Genomic DNA, 20,595 nt, shown 5'->3' with positions numbered 1-20,595 from the left:
TATCTCTTTCTTTGTTGCTCCGTTCTATGTATTTTCCCCTCGCTTCTCTATGTCTTTCTTTTGCTTTCTCCATCTCTCTCTTTCTGTTCCTCTGCATGTGTGTGGCGATGCCCCTGCTCAAACATATTTGAAACGCCCCTTCTTATGGTGGTGGGTTTTATATCATAAAATCGCGAGATACGAGATACAATGAAAAGACGCTGACTGCTCGGTGGTCATTATGTCGTCACCTGTGTCCCAGGGTTCGAATCCGGGCGTTAGCATGGGTGATCTTTATGAGTGTCAATACATCCATTCCATCATTGTGACGACGCTCATGGTGACAAGTAGTAATTTTTCAATCTATTTAAATAACTTTGTACATTTTTAAAGTTCTAACATTTATGTGCATCTTATGACTGAACACTAGTGGCGCTGTAAATTCGCCGTACATTTTATAATGTATTAAATATAATATTAGAAACAATGAATGAACGATTAAATTGAATGTAAGAAAGTTTCAATTCAACCTTGTTTCAACTTCCCCTGCCCCATTTCGGACAACCAAAGCCGCTCCACAAACCATATTACTTCCCTCCCGCGTTCCTTTTTGAGGAACACTGTCCTCTGACCCACTGACCCACGTCACCCCATTACTGGTTGTAGATCTCCACACCTCTGGGTAGAATTGTGAGAGGGAGACTGGCAGTCGGGAGATAGGCCAAGGCCCTTACAGGCTATAGAGCCACGTTCTATCTCATTATTAATTATATTATTATTACAATGTCGATTTATGGTTTAGTGGGATACTGAACACTTCCCTAAAAATTTAAGGGGTATATGTATCACCTTAACCCCCCCCCCCCAATTCCTGGCTAGTGCCCCCAGATGCATTTCCATGTTTCAGATATCCCCTTCTTTGAACTATTGCTCAGTGTCAGTAGCGCCAACATCATATTACTTTGGAGGGCATGATTGACATGAACACATGCCAGTACATATATGTCCATATAATGGACTTTAACAACTTTGTTGCAACTATTGTTTCAACAAGTTAAAGTTCAGTTTAAGGAAACACATAAACACTTGAATTCCATTTCGCGTTTCACCTTCATTTCGGCTACTCCCTTCGCACTCAATCCAGGACTGAAGTTGAGCATCCTCGTTTGTATAGGGGCAAACGCTGTTGCCTTGCAATCACTGGTTACCGGGTACGATTCAGGGAGGGAAACAAACTTAAAAAATCCGGTACGATTCGCAGGGAGGGAAACAAACTTAAAAAATCAAAAATCAAATAAGCTTATATTCAGCTTCGAAGGAATATTTTGATCGATGCAACCAGCTGTTTAACTGTCTGGTGTTGAATTTCAAATGAGGTTGTACCTAACAACGTAACAATAACAAAAGAATACATTGGGAAAGGATTGACCACGCCCGGAAGTTACTCGGCTGAGAAAGGCAAGTTGCGAAGGTCAAGTTCATTCTCGGCGTGTATAAAAAGGGGGCCAACAGAACACAAGTCAAGCTGATATACAGAATCCAGTCCTCAGCAACAATCAACATGAAGGTCCTTGTAAGTTTCAGATGGTTTATTGTTAGTGGTCATACTTCTAAATATTGCATTTCTGTCTTGCATTGAAAAAGCTCTCTATGAAATTAACCACTATTATTCGACCATAGTATTGTTACGAAAGGCATTGCATGCATACAATTCAGCAGTTTGGCGAGTTATGGTTGACAATCAGTAATATCTTAATCTCTTTCTCCCCGGGGGCCGATACCAGGTGGAGGCACATTGCACAGTGCCGATTAGCCTACATGTGCATAAAGTGGACTTAAAACAAAACTCAATTTCTATTTTCCCCCGCCCAATAGCTACAGCCGGCCTCCGTTGCTGAGTGGTTAGCACGTCGCCCTACGACTCCTGGGGTCTTGGGTTCGGATCCCGACCTGGGCATGGATGTTCTTTGTGCATGTCCCTTCATGAATTTCATGATATCATCAGTTCAGTTCCGGGACACGTGGTGTTGTAGCACGTTGTGATAACCACTCCTCCACAGAGGTCGGCGTAGTGAAGCGACATGGTGTGCGAAACAAACCCATTGGATGGTAGATTTTTCACTATTATGAATCAAGTTCTCTATTTCTAAATGTAGTCCTCAAGAGGTTATAAGTGTAATTTGAATTCTAGCTTTACTATTTTACATCAAAATATCAAATAAATCCAATTAATAATGTGGAAAGCACTATGAAACTAAGTTTAAGACGAACGGGTTCAAATCACCACCAACTATTAATTTTACTTCTCCACTCATACATTCGTTTCGATTATTCGGTTGTTCAAGCAACAATAACTGCAGGTACACGTCACAATTAATCTCGTTTCCGAAGTAACTCGCTGTAGTCATGGCGGTAAAAGCATTAAGATAATAGCACCAGTCATAAAGAACTTCTTTATGGCCAAGGTTGCCTGGAAGATCTCCCTTGAAGCAGCATGTTCTTCCTTCTGAATCTAGACACGTAGATGCCGTTAATGTTTATTATGCTGAAATACGCCTGTTGTGATTACCTTACGTGCTTTGAAAAACTTCATGCGAAGGAAAGAAAAGGAAACGTTAATATTAACGTAAGATAGCAATAATTCTTCCTTAAAAGGCAATTATTATAGAGTACAAAAAGAAAGAAAATAATGTAGTTCTACTTGAATGGATGATACTCAGCGAACAACTTCCCCCAGAATTCAGTGCGAAATTTCAGCCAAACAAATCAGATCCTTCGTTGAAAACATGCCGGGTAGGCATGGTGCGTGTGATCTTTGTCGAAGTTTTTCATGATCATATGAGGATTGATTTAGTTGGTATTTAAGTCCACTTTATGCACAGTAAGGCTAATAGGGACTGGACCTACAGTTTAAAGTGGGATCCGGACCACTATGTGCCTCCACTGGATATCGAGCCCTGGACCCCTTGATTACAAGGCGACGACGCTACCACTGCGCCATCGGGGAGGCCCCATGATCATATGAGGAATGTGCAATTATAAAGTAGACAAAATTATATTTTATGCCTTCAATATGTAATTTTAATGCATTTCTTTAGTTCCAATAGAACAAAAGAATTTCAATGATTCTTGATAGAAAAGTGGTGCTATATGAATGTTATTTATATAATATCATTTCTTCCAGTAACTTGTACCTTATTACATGCATAAGAACGTGTATAAAGTTTACACGTAAATAAATTTCTACAAACATGTGTAAAACTCCAAATGTTAGCTAGAGTTCATTTTCATTATTTCACGATAAACCGAATATTTAAATATTTAATTTCTTAGTTTTATAAAGTATAACGAAGAATGAAATGAATTTACACTTGTGATAATAAAATTAAAAGTATTCTTAGTAGATGTTATACATATTTTTTATATGTTCAATTCAAACTTAGAGAAAATTTTGTTTTTCTCTTTAAAAATGTGTAACGTAATGATTTTTCCTTTGCAGGCCATTCTCCTCCTCGCTCTCTTCGCCGTCGTGGCTGTTTCAGCCCAGAAGCCAGCCCCCAAGGAAGCCCTTGAGGGAGCCGAGCAGTTCTACTACGGCGGATACGGACTTGGCTACGGCTACCCAGCTGCTGTCGGCTACTACGGCTACTATGGACGTTAAAGACAGTTCTCGCCCAAGCTAGTTAATTTATGACGACCTGGCTTCTTTTGCAACACAACTCTGCTTTCTGTTCTTTGTGTCGCGATTGTTATGTCCATCTCTAAAATAAACTGAGTACTATAAATTCTTTGTATTTTTCCTTCCATATTTGGAATTCCAAAGAAAAAGAACATGAAAAGATTTAAAACTTAATTAATGTGTGTACCATATAAACATAAAACTGAATTTAAAAGGCACACATATACGGATCCAGAATATTTTTCTGGAAGAGGACACAGAATGTAAGCTAATATTGGAAATTTAGTGCACAGACACATGCATGCATAAAATTCCCAAACCCATACACACACATCAAGATAATTAATCACAAGCAGAAAAATGTTACAGTAAAATATATTCCGATTCATAGAATATCTTAAAGTGTATTCCACTTTATCATGTGCATATTACACTTAGTATTCTTTCTATTCTATTTATACCCCTCTATACTGAGAATAAAAATAATTATAATGCAGTTGCTGTTCCCTCGAGATGCAAAGGTAGACAAAGTTGAGAATAACCTTTCAGATATGCTGGACAGTCGAGTTCCTAAAGTGGAGGGGGTATTATAACTCCATCCCCCCCCCCCTTAGGCCCAGTATTCCTAGAAAAAGAAGAGCGTCAAAGGAATGAAAAGGCGGCAAAATGAGAGCTGACTACTAAAAGTCTACTTAACACACCACCACCCTTTCGAAAATCCTGGGCACGCCACTGATGCTGCACACGGGCGCCTGAAACCAGAGAGGAGGGGGCCCCTCCTGCACGGGACCCAGTATATTGAATGATTAATTCTGTTTATTTTACTTCGCATTTTTGCCACTTTTGGTTAATCGCTAAGATGAGGATGAGTTATGATATGATAAAATTGATGAAGGGAAACTCACACCCATGCCAGGATTCGAACTTAGGACCCCTTATATTGAATGCAATGGATTTGTTCATTTTTCTTTTATGCAGTTTTTAATTTCAATTCCTCCTTATGTTCAAATTAATTTTGATAATTGTATTTATCACAAATACATATATAGTTGATAGAGAACAAGAAGTAGCAAATTTCACGGTGTTAATATCCTTTTGGATCATATTTAAACTTAAATGAAAAACGAACAATTGCTTAAGACAAGGAAACATTTTTTATAAAAGAAAACTTTGAAATATTGTAATTAGAAGCATAAATTTAAGTTTTGTAATTTGGCTAGAACAAAATGTCTTATGTACACTTGTAAAGAATGTACTTTTCCTCATTGCAAGGAAGTCAAATTCAGCGAAAAACGGGGAAGTCATCTTAACAGTAGAAGGTTGATCCCCAACTGAACAGAAACTCTTTTGAGCAGAGAAGATCGGAGAGACTTACATTTTTTAAATTGTAATTTCCCTTTGCAATATTCACCTTATACCCAGAGACTAATTGTAAGTGAACCTACATGTTTACACAGAAAATTTTTACCTCGTCAGGAATCAAACATGTAACTTTTTAATGTCGATTTTATATGCAGAACAACGTTTGGAAATAAGGATTTACTTCTAACGGTTACAGTAACTAGATACTTTCTTTGAAATAAATAACTGCAGTTCAGTAACTTTTTCAAGTGACGAGTCTGCTTATTACAACAGAAATGAACACATAGAAATGAATTGTTAATCACACGCTTGAGCAAATATTTTGTATGGTGTAATTTTTCGTATGAGTTCTACTGTTAATTTTCTTACCTCTGTATGTTCATATACGTATAAACATATGACGTATATTATAAGTTAAGGAAAGCTAGTGTTAATTGCAGGTGCTCATTGTGAAAAAATACGATCCATCTTGTATTTCATTCATGTAACACGTTTTTATGTACAGGGTGGCTCAAAAAGTCACTTAACACCCTCGGTACAAGGCCACTGCAGCGCGCAACATGGAAATGGTGATGACCAATCGTTGCCAGACCAAGGGGGAACCACCTCGAGATCAAAGTGATGTCTAGGGAGAGAAGTTCGCATGCCATTGCACACGATTTTAATCGGATACATCCACGAAGAGCTGCGCATTATGAATGGTTGTCGCGAACAATTTACAATGTGACGCTTCCATTGAATGAAAAGTCCTTCACAGTGACAAGGATAATGTTTATGTTCATAAGGAAGTTCATAAACAGAATATGCGACCCTTGTCATCTGATAACCCATTTTCGACAGATCAAAGTTGAATGGTTAGTGCTGGTAAGTTAATGGTGTGGCGTGCTATGTGGATCACGATTGGTTAGTCAATTTTCCATCAACGGAACCTTAAATGCTTAGGGCTACTTGGATTTGTTAGAAAAAAAGGTTTCTTCATCCTTGCTTATGGAAGAAGGTACTTTTTACAGAGTTTTTTTTCAATAGGGAGGAACACCAGAATACTATGGGAACGTCGTGAAGCAGTTTCTGTCCAAAGTTAGTTATCAGATGACAAGGGTCGCATATTCTGTTTATGAACTTCATTATCAACATAAACATTAGCCTTGTCACTGTGAAGGACTTTTCATTCAATGGAAGCGTCACACTGTAAATTGTTCGCGACAACCATTCATAATGCACAGCTCTTCGTGGATGTATCCGATTAAAATCGTGTGCAATGGCATGCGAACTTCTCTCCCTAGACATCACTTTGATCTCGATGCATTACCGATGCGCTAAACAAATTTTAAGGCATTTTTCCAACACCTCGAAAAGGACAAATTGGTACAAGAATTCAGTCATAACTTTTTACTGGTTAAAGATACATCGAAAAAACCTTCTTCATTGCATTTCTCGTGAAATTCTAGCCTGATTTGATATTTCATATCACCTTCCCATTTAAAATTCTGTAGTTGAATTCAAGATGGCGGATATCAAGATGGCCGCCGACCGATGGGGTAGCGTCAATGTGGTTCCCCCTTTGCCTGATAACGATTGGTCATCACCATTTCCATGTTGCGCGCTGCAATGGCCTTGTACCGAGGGTGTTAAGTGACTTTTTGAGCCACCCTGTATAATAAAGTATAAGAGCAACTCGGGTACTTTTTAACTGTAACTTTAAGAAAATATTGCAATTGGAAATCGGTTCCAATAACATATTTTTTTTGGTCATTAACTACCGAGACCTACTTAGGAATGTAAAATTTGAATTCTTGGACGGGGCATTTCTCCCTGTTTGTCCCTTCCTGCGGACACCTCTGGGACAAAGTTACGTCCATGCCACAGGATTCGAACCTAGGACTCTTGTCCTTCTCCGTCACAGAGGGGGGAAACCTGATTGTCAGATGAGGCATTTGTCTTTCAAGGACGACTCGATCTTGGTAAAGCATACTTTAATATCATTGGCTTATGTAATTGGATCTCTCTTAATTAATCTCACGTTTGAGAAGTAAAACAAGATAGAATCCACGAGTCTGCTTGCGGATCTTTCCTGGGGCCTTAGAATTCGCTCTTCAAGAACACAAGGACAACAAGGTTATTTAGAGCGTAATCAAATCGAATACCTCCGCGAAAAACATGAATATTTTATGAATATTTATATACGATAAGGAAGCTTAGACTGCAAAATAACAATAGCATTTTACTAGACGTCTTGTATATGTTATGTTAAATGGCAAGGCCTCCACTTGCCACTAATAGGACAAAGACAAGTGTGCACAAAAGGAACATTACATTTTTCAAATCGTGCCTCGAAAATAAACCGAATTCGTTCCGTTCAGTCTTGAGAATCTTATGGGTTCGAATCCCACCCTTAGAATTGTTGTACTTTTTGTGGCATGTGAATTGTAATTGTAATTTATTCTTGTGTTGACTACATTGTAGATATTTCTATCTGCAGCAGTATATGTATTTGTTACATATAACATTATCATGATTTCAGTACAAATAAATCCACTTTGGTACTTATTTGGGATGCAGTATGATTAAAGTTACAAGTATATATTATTACATATCGGTTTGATTACATACATGGCATATAGCAGTTATGGTTACAAATTTATATTACATACCCTTGATAACATATTTGGGATGTAGATCAGCATAATTGAGTTACAAATGTATATTACATCCACTACATTACATACAGAGCATTCCCTGACATTTGCTACGAGACTCGGCGGCAAGCGGCCCGGCATCAGCGCTTGTCTTTTCCGGTGAACGGGTCCGCGACAGCCGCTTATATTAAACCTCGTAAAAAAGTTTAGAGTAACAAGGTCAGTTCTGAATAAAAGTGGAATGAAAAATGGGTAAATAAAGTATACAAAGACAATCCGCACACCATCCGTGAGTTAAAACAGAGTATTGTACGAGAAATCGGGAGAATAACAGTAGACGAACTTGCACGTGTAAATACCAATTTCCTTCGGAGATGCCAGGAATGTGTTGCAGCAGAGGGACATAATTTTCAACACCTCCTGTAGTCAAGGTTAGTACACAATATGAAAATTGTAATTTTAATAGCCGACTCTAGCGACTGTCGCTGACCCGTTCACCGGGAAAGACAAGCGTTGATGCCGGCAGCTTGCCGCCGAGTCTCGTAGCGAATGTCAGGGAATGCTCTGTATATGGGAATCATATCAGATTAATTAAGGTTTCTGTACATGTTGATATATATATATTGTGTCCAATTGATTATGTACATGGGTGAGACAGAGAAAGTAGTTTTAGATATGCTGTAGAAATTCTTCTGTGCTGTAGGGTATACATTTGTCTGTGTTAGAACTTAAAAAATTCGGAAGCTATATCGTCTTCGCTCTTGTTACGGTAGGCAATCACTACACTATGAAGTTCTGAACCTAATATTATCTATGTCCTCAAATCTGTTCTAAGTAATAACTATGTCCAAACAAGCACTAAATATTATAATAATAATAATAATAACCCGTGGCGTAACAGCCTGTGAGGGCTAGGGCTTACCTACCGATTGCCAACCTCACTCCCACCAGAGGTGAAAGATCATCCAACTAGTTACGGAGTGACTTGTGGTTAGCACGACGAACCCCCAGTCGTTGTTATAAGTTTTCTATGACCTGGTCACGCTACTCATTCGTAGCTTCCCAATTTCCCCACGATGGTGGGTGGTCACCAGTCCAAAACAAAGGACGAGATCTCAGGAGAAAAGTTACGCTTCTCCCAGGAGACTTGAACCTCCGAACCTCCCGGAGCTCAAAGCTTGCGCACAGTGCGGGACAGGACTAAATACTACTGTTTTAAATTAATTTCGAGCTGACTCTCTTTCACCCAGACGTAGTTAATCGAAATGACGTTTTAGATTCAAATTCTTTTATTTGAAATTTTAGTTCAACTCCTGATGATTTAGCCGAAAATACGTTAAAAATTCTGCATGGGTTAGTATGGGTGGGCTTTGTGTGACGTCAGGATGCGCATAACCGCCATGTTTGCGGCCAATTTTATTTGTCGTTTGCAAGGAAATATCCACCACGTAGCGTTCGTTACATCAACACCAACTGCAAGTTTGTTTTAAATCACGAATGTCTGTTCTGTATCTCCCTCACACCCTTTTGAATTCCGTATGCCTTCAAGAACTGGCCTCATGGAGCTGTTCGAAGCCACAATACAGTGTGTTCCAGAAAAAATATACCGATAAAGAATTTAAATAACTCAACAATCGTTAACGACAGAAATGTCAAATAACGTTTATTTGGAAGATAAAATCATAGATTTTTGTTAACCAAAGAACAAGAAAAAAATTTCACCTTCGTAGATCTCAATGTGTGCTTCTTTGGTGGCTCGACAAACATCAAGGCGGTACTCAACCTCCATCCAAGTGTTCTTCAACATTTGATGAGTGACGAAGCCACATGCATCGATAATTCTTTCACGGAGATCATTGAGGTCTTGCACAGGTGTTTGGTAAACCATAGTCTTCACATAACCCCAAAGGCAAAAGTCCAAAGGAGTCAAGTCTGGTAACCGTGGTGGCCATTTAATGCGTCCACCACTCCCAATCCAATTTCCAGCGAAATTGTTACTATGGAAGTTAGTAACACAGCGGGCATAATGTAGGGGGGGGGCATCCTGCTGAAACATGTACCCATGAGGTATACGAGGTACAGCATACTGTTGCAACATTTGCAGGTAACTTGCACCTGTAACTGTAGCTTCCTCAAAGAAAAAGGGCCCAATTACGGAATCTCGTGTCAAACCACACCACACATTCAACTTGGGGCTGTAGCGTTCCTGTTCAACAACTGCATGGGGATTCTGCTCACCCCATATTCTACAGTTATGCCTATGCACTTTTCCGGAAATGTGGAAGGTAGCCTCATCTGAAAATGTTACGCGTGTCAGGAATTCATTGTAATCATCAATGCGTGATAGCACTTCACTAGCATAATCAAACCTAGCGGGTTTATCACTGCACTTTAGTTTCTGAACAAGCTGTAACTTGTAGGCTCTAAGGCTTAACCTTTTATGTACGATATCATGCAAAGTAGAACGTGGAATTTGAAGTTGAGAACTAGCACGTCTCACAGATTTACGCGGGCTTCTCTGGAAAGCTTCCTGAACTGCAACCACTTTATCCTCGCTCACACGCCTCCGACCACTACCTTTCTTCCTCAACAAAGACCATGTTTCCAGCAATTGTTTATGCCATTTAACAATGTAATGACGTTCTGGTGCTTCCTGTCCATATTGTTGCCGGAATCTTCTTTGTACCGTTACAGGAGACTTCAATTCTGCAAACCAAAAGCAGCACTCAACTTTCTGACGAACAGTAAACGGCGCCATTGTACAGACTACTCACGAACAAAGCCGCGCATGCGCTTAATTATGTTACGATTTTTTCCCTTCTGGTGGTAAAAAAAAAATCCCTTCTTCCCTCTTCCAAATAAATGTTATTTGACATTTCTATCGTTAACGATTGTTGAGTTATTTAAATTCTTTATTGGTATATTGTTTTCTCGGACACACTGTACAACAGTGTAGGGGAAACACACCTACAACGAAAAAAATAAAATGCGGATTTAGAAAGTAAGGGAAAAGAGAAAAGATAACAAAAAGCGCTATTTACTCAAGACAAGATGAAACTGGTAGAAATGTCGAAGCAAGTTATCGTGAAAATTTGCGTAAATATTTTGAAAAATACGAGAATACGTTTTACACTTTTCGGATCCCTTAGACTCCAGGCCTGCCCGCATTGCGGCCCTGTATGTTACGTCCAGAATGCAGATTGTGGTGTTTAAGAGGGAAAAATATGATTCATATTGGGGATATAGCCTGGGTTTCTTTGCCTACCTCACGAAGGGATGGTGTAAGGTGAGTGTGGAAAAATCGCTGTTCATTACAATTTATGATTCAATATAAACTAATATTTATTCTCTTACCAGCATATATTTTCGGTATACGCCTTGCTCGTATGCCGTTCTAATAGCAACGGCTCTCCTTCCTTGTTTGGAGCAAGACCACACCCGGAAGGTCTTCCACAGAAAGAAGGTGGCTCCTGAAGGCCACGACCAGCTTCGGCGTGTATAAAAGAGAGTGGAGGAGTCGGGACTGCAAGCTGGTTTACAGTCGCTAAACGTACGCAACATGAAGTTCTTTGTAAGTATCCAGGTACTGCGTGGTTCTGGAATTAACTGAATGCTGAGACAGTCTCGCCTATTCGCACAAATGCAAATATTTAACTAACAGTGGCCACGTTCATATGATCGGTTCACATCTTGCCACCTAAGGTTTCGGGTTCGAGTCGCACCGTTGTACTAAAACACGGCCGGAGTAATTTCAGGCCTCGAATGGAATAAGAGCGCGGGCAATTTTAAGAATGTGGTCTCTGATTTGCTGTTTCGAGCGCCTGCTGTGACGTGTAAGAAAGGAGTTCTCAAGCCACTGTGTGTGTTTCTATAGGATCGGAGATATCCTACCTTTATTTCATAATTGGTAAATGAAAAATTGCATGTTAGCATTAATTACCATTGCTGCCTTTAGTTTCTGCAACATTGTTATACCTACCATTGCACAGTGGCGGCGATTAGGACAGTTACCCCTCCCACTTTTTGCCATTTTCCCCCCTAACTATGGGGGCCTTGTCTATCAAGAGAAAGTCAGCTGTCCTTACCCCCTCCCAGCTTTGACACCCAATCTCAGCTACTGATTATACATTTCTGTCTCTTTCTTCTATGGCTGTAGTTCTTGATATGTCCCAATAGTAGGATAAACAAGCAACTGAAAAGTACCACACGGGTGCAATTTATTCTTCAGATCTTCCAAAGGAAATTATCTCTTATTTATCAAAGGATTTCTTTAATCAGAAATTCTGAGTTCGGCTCAGACCGTCTCCTTTGTAGTCCAAATAGACATATTTGTTTAGATAACATAGTAAATGATAGACACTTTCTTTGTCATATTATTCTATCCACATATTGGCAATGGACCTCATACATGATTCTTTTATAGCTGTTCATGATCGACAAGTGTATGCTACCATTGTACATTTATAATGCAAAAATATTATAATTTACAAGTTCACTAATGTTGGATCATTACAGTCATAAATCTAGCCAGTATGTATAATTCATATATCATCGGAATAGTTTTATAACTGCAGTTCTAGAATAAAAGTCAAGAATTAACTATAAACATGAATTTCAATGTCAACTATACGCACAAAAACAAATCGGAATAAAGCCTACAACTTCACACGAAATCACATCGATAGGCTTACTAAAATTTACACATAGATTCACTAAAATTCAAACTTACAACTATCCGGTATAAGTTTCAACAATTAAAATAATAGTATGTTTCTGAATGTTACTGCTTATTATGATATTTCTTGCTCATTTGTTTAATAGTATGTGTTTTGTTTCCAGGCCATCCTCCTCCTGGCCCTCTTCGCCGTCGTGGCTGTTTCAGCCCAGAAGCCAGCTCCCAAGGAAGCCCTTGAGGGAGCCGAGCAGTTCTACTACGGCGGATACGGACTTGGCTACGCTGGGTACCCAGCCATCGGCGGCTACTACGGTCTCTATGGACGTTAAAGTGACACCATGCATGTTGAGATGAAATTGTCAGGAGTGCTGGTCGATGTTCAATGCATTACATGTATTCTCATCGGCAGAAATCTTCGTTAAAATAAATTGTCAACCACATAAATATTTGAATCTCTCATTACTTTTCTTCAACTCCTATCCGTTTTTCAGTTTTTTTTAAAAAAAATATGCTATATAGAGGAACGTACCAATTATGGAATACATTTTTTTTCAGCTATGGCGAATTTAATTGAAATAAATATGTGTTGAACTTTCATATGTTCCGTAGAGTATCCACCATTCGGTTATACCATAAAAACACAGCAGAAGAAGATTGAAATTGTAAAAGAGTAAAAATTCTATCCTAAGAAAAAGTGCTTCAATTTTGGAATAACACAGGTAATGAAAATAAGTTAGAACATAGAATACTAGTAAAATTCCATAATCCTGAGGTAAATAGAAGTAAAGTAACTAAGAGGTTTCCTGTTTCTGAAATACTACAACATACGTATATCTACAGGATTTATGGATTTACCCCTAAAATTTTTGGAACCATGTTATTTGTACAATTGACACTGCAGAAACCATCGATGGAGATACTTTCTTTGCCAGATGTAGTTGGTGTAGCAAACGTTGAAGTGATATCATGGTGCGCAGAGGTTGGAGTACAACCATCAGAGGAAGATGGGACCGGAGCGAGAAGTGTTCCAAAGGTAGCAACCCAAAACCCTTCCTGCCCATAACGAGATACTGCACCAATTGTTCCTCCAACTCGGATTAACAATTGGGTTTCCTTCGCAGTTTCCGCAATACAGCTTCCTGTGGTGTCTGGTTTGATACAACTAAATTATGAAATTTTGTCGCCTGTAAGTACCCCATTTTAAAATTTCTTACGTCTTGAATTGTAGCCATCCTCCCATACCTTTCGTTTCTTACTCATCTGTAAAGTAATAACGAAAATAATGGTGTGGAATACTATTCCGCATTGCAATATGGTTTTCCATATTATGAATCTGGCCACCTATGTTTTTACCCATTATTTGTGAAAATTTTTCGGGTCTTATAAAGCGACAATGTCCTTTTTGAAGTATTGTGATTGGCTTAACAAAAAATTACAGGAGGGAGGAAATTATAAATCTAGTGCATTACATTCGAATGTGATGAAACTAAACAAAAATACATATCTTAGAATCTTACTTTTGTTATTTTCTTTCCCAAAAAATCCCTAACAGGTTTTTGGTAGTCTGGACACTGCTTAACAGACACGTACTTTATATATATATATATATATATATATATATATATATATATATATATATATATATATATATATATATATATATATATATATATACTAATAATCCGAAAACGCTCCCGTCAATTTCGTTCCACTTAAATATGAGGTATAATATCAAGGTAATTATATTTCAAGTAACGGTTGAACGAAGACGCTTAGTTCCTGGACTGTTCCAGAAAGGTTCACAAATCACAAGGAACAAAGGCCAAGCCAAGAATTATGCCAAACTGCAGTAGCACCTGAAAACATATGAGTAGGGCTGAGCCGATATCACTTTGAACCGATACCGATACAGATTCCAATACTCTCATCGATTCCAACCGATACCGATACTTGAAAATTGCAATAATTAAAATTTGTTGAAAATATTGATCAATATTGGTGTGTAAATATGCTTCTCCAATTATATGCATGCATTTACCAATACATTTGCTTTAGAATATTTATGAATTGAAGATTAAAATTGGTAAACGCTGTAAGTGCCACAATAATTCAAACACCGTTTTCCACGTTAAACTGTTAAATGTTTAATGTGGTAAACGTGAAATGTGGCTGGTAGCCCTCTAAGTAGTTCAAAGGGCGTGTAAAGAGGTCACTAGTGTGCACGTTCTTACCGGCTGATGTGCGGAACGATGCGATTTCCCAACACTTTCGCTTTTGGCACTTACAACGTTTACCACTCTTAGTCCTCAATTACAACAGATTAAAATAGATGTTATGTATAAAAAACAATATTTAAGAATTACAACAGATTAAATTAGATTTCATGTGTAAAAAAACAGATTTTCGTGCAAAATGTTTGGAAAATAAAAATAGAAAATTTGTTTTGCATAATTTCCAGCGTAACTACACTCCGCGAAAATGTCGTTCAGCATTTTTGCGGACTCCGTGAAAGACCAATATGCCGGAAAAGTATCGGCTGCTATCGGTTCAATTCTAACCGATACTTTATGATACCAATAATACTGATATCAGCCGATACATCGACATATATACGAGTGGATGTGATCCGCGCGACCACTGCAGTGCTAATGGACAGGAATGATTTTTCAATTTTGTTTGTCAGATAGTTAAGAAATGGTATAGTTCGACCACAAGGAAAAAACCTTCCTTCAAAAGCGTTCGCGCATCTTCCCTGCCGTTGTCGGTGCTCGGGGCAGTGTTGCCAGGTCAGACTTGAAAAAATCAGGAGATTGTTCCTTGAGAAACCAGAAGATCTGCTACAAAATCCAATGATCTAATAGTAGCGGATAAACGACGTTTCTTTTTTGGGGGGGTGGCATAGGCGTGCGCACTTGGGGGCAAGGGAACGTCTGCAATTTTTTTCCAGCGAGGGGGAAACAACGTTTTTTTTTTATTACCAGGCGGGTAAACTAGGCATATTAACCTATCAGAAAACACCACTTGAGTTTGAAATTACCACGTTCCTATTATAATAATGAATGTAAATTACTGTGACTGAAATCGACTCATAGCTCTGAAATAATAGGTACTTTTATGTCAACATTCATTTTCCAGAAGGGAAGGGAACTAGATAGGTTGTGAATAACCTAGAGTCGCCAAGCAAAGGGTCACAATAAAAGCCCCCTGCTGCAGTGGCGTGCCTTGTTTACGGTGTAAACGTCACAGATACTTTTGTAACAATGGTGCTAAACCCAGCACCCTGTGTTTGGCGAAAAGAAACCGAACATCTCAATTTCAGGAGTGGACATGTTTCAAACAAAAGATAATAAACCGTCCGAGGGATGCAACCAATGTCTTTCATCTCTTCCGCATCTCCCGGTGGTAAAATCTAAGAGGGTGCACGGAAAACACCCTCACGTTTGCCCTTTCTCAGCATCGACACAAGTGGTCTGCCATGCCTCTATTTTCGGACAGTAAATCGTAGAAAGTTGTGTTCATAAATGAAGCTAACGTGCTGCCCTTCGTTGTCGGAGATTTTCCACAATCTTTCAAGTCGAATGCTAACAATAACAAATTAATTTGCCTTCTGCTGGTGTTCGGTGTACAGGTATCGTTAAGGGTTGGCACGGGTCCTGCACCATAATAAGAAAATTAATTACGTATGTGAAATATATTGGTGAATTATACAGCATATCTTCCTCAATAATTGAAGATAACAACGCTTATGCTAGGGTTCACCCATGTGCTAGAAATAAATCCACAAACATTCATACATACATTATATATATGTATATATATATATATATATATATATATATATATATATATATATATATATATATATATAATAATTTGTCCACGATACGAAGTCAGAGGTTCTACCTAGCCAGGCAAGGACGTTTCACTGTGTTTGTGTCACTTCATCCATGTCATCACTTCTTCATTCATCCATGTTGTCGTACTTACCCGTAGAGGCACAAAAGCGACGTAAAATAACTAAAATAGAAATAGAGTTTGGGGTGGGATAAAATACAGACATCTAAAAATAGTAATGTAGTAAAAGTAATAAAATAATGTCCTAGCACAATTGAGTAGCGTTTGACATAATTTCACAGTTCAAACAGCACTTTCACGGCTGTGTGGAGTTCCACTCCACCTCTCCCTCCATGTTCAAGTAAGATGAGCAGGAAACGTGTTTTTGAGCTGTCCGCTGGAGGTTCCATAGCAATAGTTTATTAAGGAATTCTCCCGAGAAATCAAGAGGCCTTTTTTGCTTGTGGTTCCACTATACACTCTATGCTTTCAATTTAATTTTCTTTTGAGGGAGATGAAAGCATCCATGGCGGGGATAAAAATAATTTTCTATTGCCGGGGATATACAGGGTAAGGACTTTAGAACTTTGTAATTATATATAAATTCATTCACACGACTTACAGAGCTGGTTTTGGTGTCATTTTTTTTAGCAAAATACATCAAGTTTTTACCCTATAAGTTAGTAAGGTTCAATGTGATTTCCATTGGTAATTTGGCAGACATCTCATCTGAAGTCAATTTCTGGCCAAACCCGCTGCAGCATGTCAGGCTTAACTTCCTCAACTGCAGCATAGATCCTTGCTCTGAGATCAGCGAGTGAAAACTTTATCCTTCATAAATCCCCAGAAGTAAAAATCAAGAGGTGTCAGGTCTGGTGAACGAGGTAGCCATGCAATTGGCCCACCTCGACCTATCCACTGATTTGGAAAGGGGTTACTGAAGAAATCCCGGACGTTGTTGAGGTAGTGTGGCGGTGCGCCGTCTTGCTGGAAGTGAATTTGCGAACTCTGCAAACACTCGCTGAAAACCAGTGAAGGCAGCCATTTTGGTACAACTGTCGCTAGCACTAGCGGTGGTGTGATTCGGGACTAAGGTACTATGTGAGTCAAAACTTGATGTATTTTGCTACAAAATGACACCAAAACCAGCTTTGTGAGGTGTGTGAATAAATTTATATATAATTACAAAGTTGTAAAGTCCTTTATGAAACTGTGAGGGAAATCGAGGCATCCTCTCCCCCGTTACTACGTGAAAGAGAGGTTGACAATTTTAAGTCTTAACAAAGTGTCACTCCTCACACTCCAGACTTGATGTCGAGACGAGACAAGACGAGATGTTACAGTCTCTCGTTCTCGTCTCGAATTGTAAAATACCTGGCTCGCCCTAGGTCTTGTGTGAATTATAAACACAGATTTCGTTCTCTGTCTGGTATCGAAGGGAGCATGAACTATGGAACCAATATATACCTACGAAAATAACATTTCTTTTTTTCGGTTTTGCAAATAGGTTGATTTTGTCCTTGTATAAATGAATGAGTTGTTTGTGGAGAGAGGCAGGTTCCGGAAGTCTGCAATATTAGGTCATTTTAGTTTTATAACCATTGATGCAGGACTACCAGATGTCCCGATTTAGTCGAAACATTCCATTATTTTTATTCCCTATCTCGTCTTTTTTCGAACTGCATTCGAGATGCGAAAAAGTCCTCTTTTATTCAAGCATGTTCTTCATTATAAGAATCATTGCTAATACGTATCATTTAATTTAAAGATACGTTATTGTCTAACAGAATTATCAGGGCTAATACCACTGGGTAAAGGAAATTTGAAAACATTGTTATTTAGCGGAATACAGTGCTATTCGAATACTTCTTAGAATTTAATGTAATCAATAATCACCCAACTGTACTCTGTGTGACAACCTTTGTCAGTAAGTGACTGTGTTGCTGATGATGGGTACGTGGAAGTGGGTTGATTTTTTTTCCTCTTATTTTGGACCATAATATTGCAACTCAACAATTTTACGTCTAGCTGCAATTAATGTAAATTAAATGTAATACTCCTTCTTCCGCATTTTCCGATTACCACCCCCAAAAAAATCCTGGCCACGAGCCTGGACGGAAATATTGTACATAAGGTAACCTTAATGACAAACTATAGTATGTTGTAAAGCTTGTAGTATTCCTTGCACACTGGTTTCGCATGATAAGGAAGGAGAAAGGAATGCTTGTTCAGTAAGAGTAGGACGCCCACCCACTGCATGACCACACCCGGAAAGAGGTCTCCATCCACAGAAAGGCTTGAAGGACATGGTCACTTCTGAGTATATAAAGGGAGCTTCGAGACTTAACACTTTAAGCTGAATATCAGTTGCCAGTCTTCACCAACACTCAATATGAAGTTTGTCGTAAGTAGTTTCATTACTTGTATAAATTTGGAAAAGTGTTTATTTCCTAAATTCTCTTTGTTCAAGATGCCCATCGGAGCAAGACTGTGTGTAATAGATTTTTGGCTAGCTTAATATTTTTTGATATTTTAAAATGTTTTTAAAGTTTTTGTTTTCATAAGTCAACTTTATGCAAAGATAGTCTAATCGGGACTGGACCTAGAGTTTAAAGTGGGATCCGAACCACTAAGTCCCTCCAGCGGGATAGCGACCCAAGGAGCCTTAATTACACGGCGATAACGTTACCATACCACTACGCCACCGGGTGGGACCACCAGCTTAAATTAGAGATTAACACAAAAGTCTCTGTTAATCGAATTATAACATTGTATCATAAAAAGTAAAATGAAGAATTCACTTCTGTATTACTTATGTACTCACCCAACCTTTTAAATTCACATATTGTTACCTAAACTGTCTTCTCTTAACATTTGTATTGAATGTTGACCAAAATTAATTAAATTTTATATTCAATGTTCCTGATTCAAAGCTAACTGTGCGTAGCTTAATAGTCTTTTAAAAATTAATATATATTCTTGCCACCATGTTTTTTTTTTAAACTGGAACATTCTTCCCTAGGTAAAAATCGTATTTTTCAATGTCTTTCCAGGCCATCATCCTCCTGGCCCTCTTCGCCGTCGTGGCTGTTTCAGCCCAGAAGCCAGCCCCCAAGGAAGCCCTTGAGGGAGCCGAGCAGTTCTACTACGGCGGATACGGACTTGGCTACGGCTACCCAGCTGCTGTCGGCTACTACGGCTACTATGGACGCTAAAATATACACACAACTCTTGGACAAGTTTGATTCTTAGCAATGTGTTCTATTATCAAATAAATCGCATCGAATAAAGTGATTGTTGTAAGTTCCCATTAACTTCCTGTTATGACAAAAAAATGTACTATCTGAACAATGACGCACGAACATTTTTCTCTTGGGGGGACAAAATTGAACCTACACACACATACATATAATGTGTCTCCTAAAACGATTCAACAACGCTTGTCTGCTGATAGGTATCATAGAAACAAGTAACTTTTCTGCGCTATAATATAACCTGTTTGCAACCCAACACAGCAAACGATCGCTCTCACGTAACTTCCAGGAACGTGTGGTAGGCTTTGCCATAAGCATCCCTTGTTAAGTGAGAATACTTGAAAAAAGATACTTGGGAGACGTACCTGAGCAAAATACAAAAGAATAATAACGTTGTATTTACAGTATTTACAAACTGACGAAGACAAAGAATTTCCAATAAATGCGGACTGACATTCAAAACTGTTCATTCTATGACATCTCCATATTGGTTCAAGTGTCATGTAATATCAATAAACTTGAGAGAGACACGTTCGACAGATGTTGATGAAATCGGCGAACGAACAAATGTAATCATACTGTGTTCGCAGACTGGTTAAAACACACACACTGAAATGTTATAGCAATTTCTTTATTTGGAAATTAGATATGTTAGCGAAATTCCTAATCGAGCCCCTCGCACAAAAGGGGCAAATCCCTTACTGGAAAGAAAATAATGGTAAGGTCTCTTGCAATAAAATGAAAAAAGAAACGCGTTTAAACATTATTAATTCACGCATTAAAACAAGTGCAAGGATCACCTCCTTATTAAAATCAAAAACCAAATAATCCATACTCATATCAAGCGCTGAGTTATATCGAGCGTTCGGATACACACAAGACAACATATAACCACACAGAGGAATATTCTCGAGTCCTCTCGGTGACCGAGCATGTTTAGAAATCGACACACAATCTCGCTATCGAAGGTTCCGGACACGAGTTCCGACATGGACAAAGGTGTCACTGCATCATGTGTGCAAGACTGCAGTTACCGAGGTTTTGAATTTGAATTTAAAATTTTGAGTGCGTCAGCACTTAGGCATTTTTCACCCGTCCCGTTATACGGGGTCCAGCCCCTAACCATAACTAAAATAACATAACGGTAATGTCGTGTTACAAAAATATTTAAAAGAT

At 38.7% G+C, this 20,595-nt stretch overlaps 1 long non-coding RNA gene across 4 annotated transcripts; it reads left to right on the top strand.

The window, feature by feature from the left end:
- Nucleotides 1-1,456: 1,456 nt before the first annotated feature.
- On the top strand, nt 1,457-12,771 carry LOC146001151 (uncharacterized). Of its 4 annotated transcripts, none has more exons than XR_014443530.1 (2): nt 1,457-1,552; nt 12,496-12,771. It is a non-coding gene; the product is annotated as an uncharacterized LOC146001151 (long non-coding RNA). The 4 variants fall into 4 exon arrangements; XR_014443531.1 differs by lacking the exon at nt 12,496-12,771 and adding an exon at nt 3,479-3,758 and having other exon boundaries at nt 1,496-1,552; XR_014443528.1 differs by lacking the exon at nt 1,457-1,552 and adding an exon at nt 1,559-2,605.
- Nucleotides 12,772-20,595: the final 7,824 nt, after the last annotated feature.

This window comes from Lepisma saccharinum, chromosome 17 (genome assembly GCF_977018435.1).
Source record: "Lepisma saccharinum chromosome 17, izLepSacc3.1, whole genome shotgun sequence".
NCBI classification, from domain to species: domain Eukaryota; kingdom Metazoa; phylum Arthropoda; class Insecta; order Zygentoma; family Lepismatidae; genus Lepisma; species Lepisma saccharinum.
Note: the sequence above shows the minus strand (reverse complement) of the source record. Positions and strands in the feature narration are given on the sequence as shown.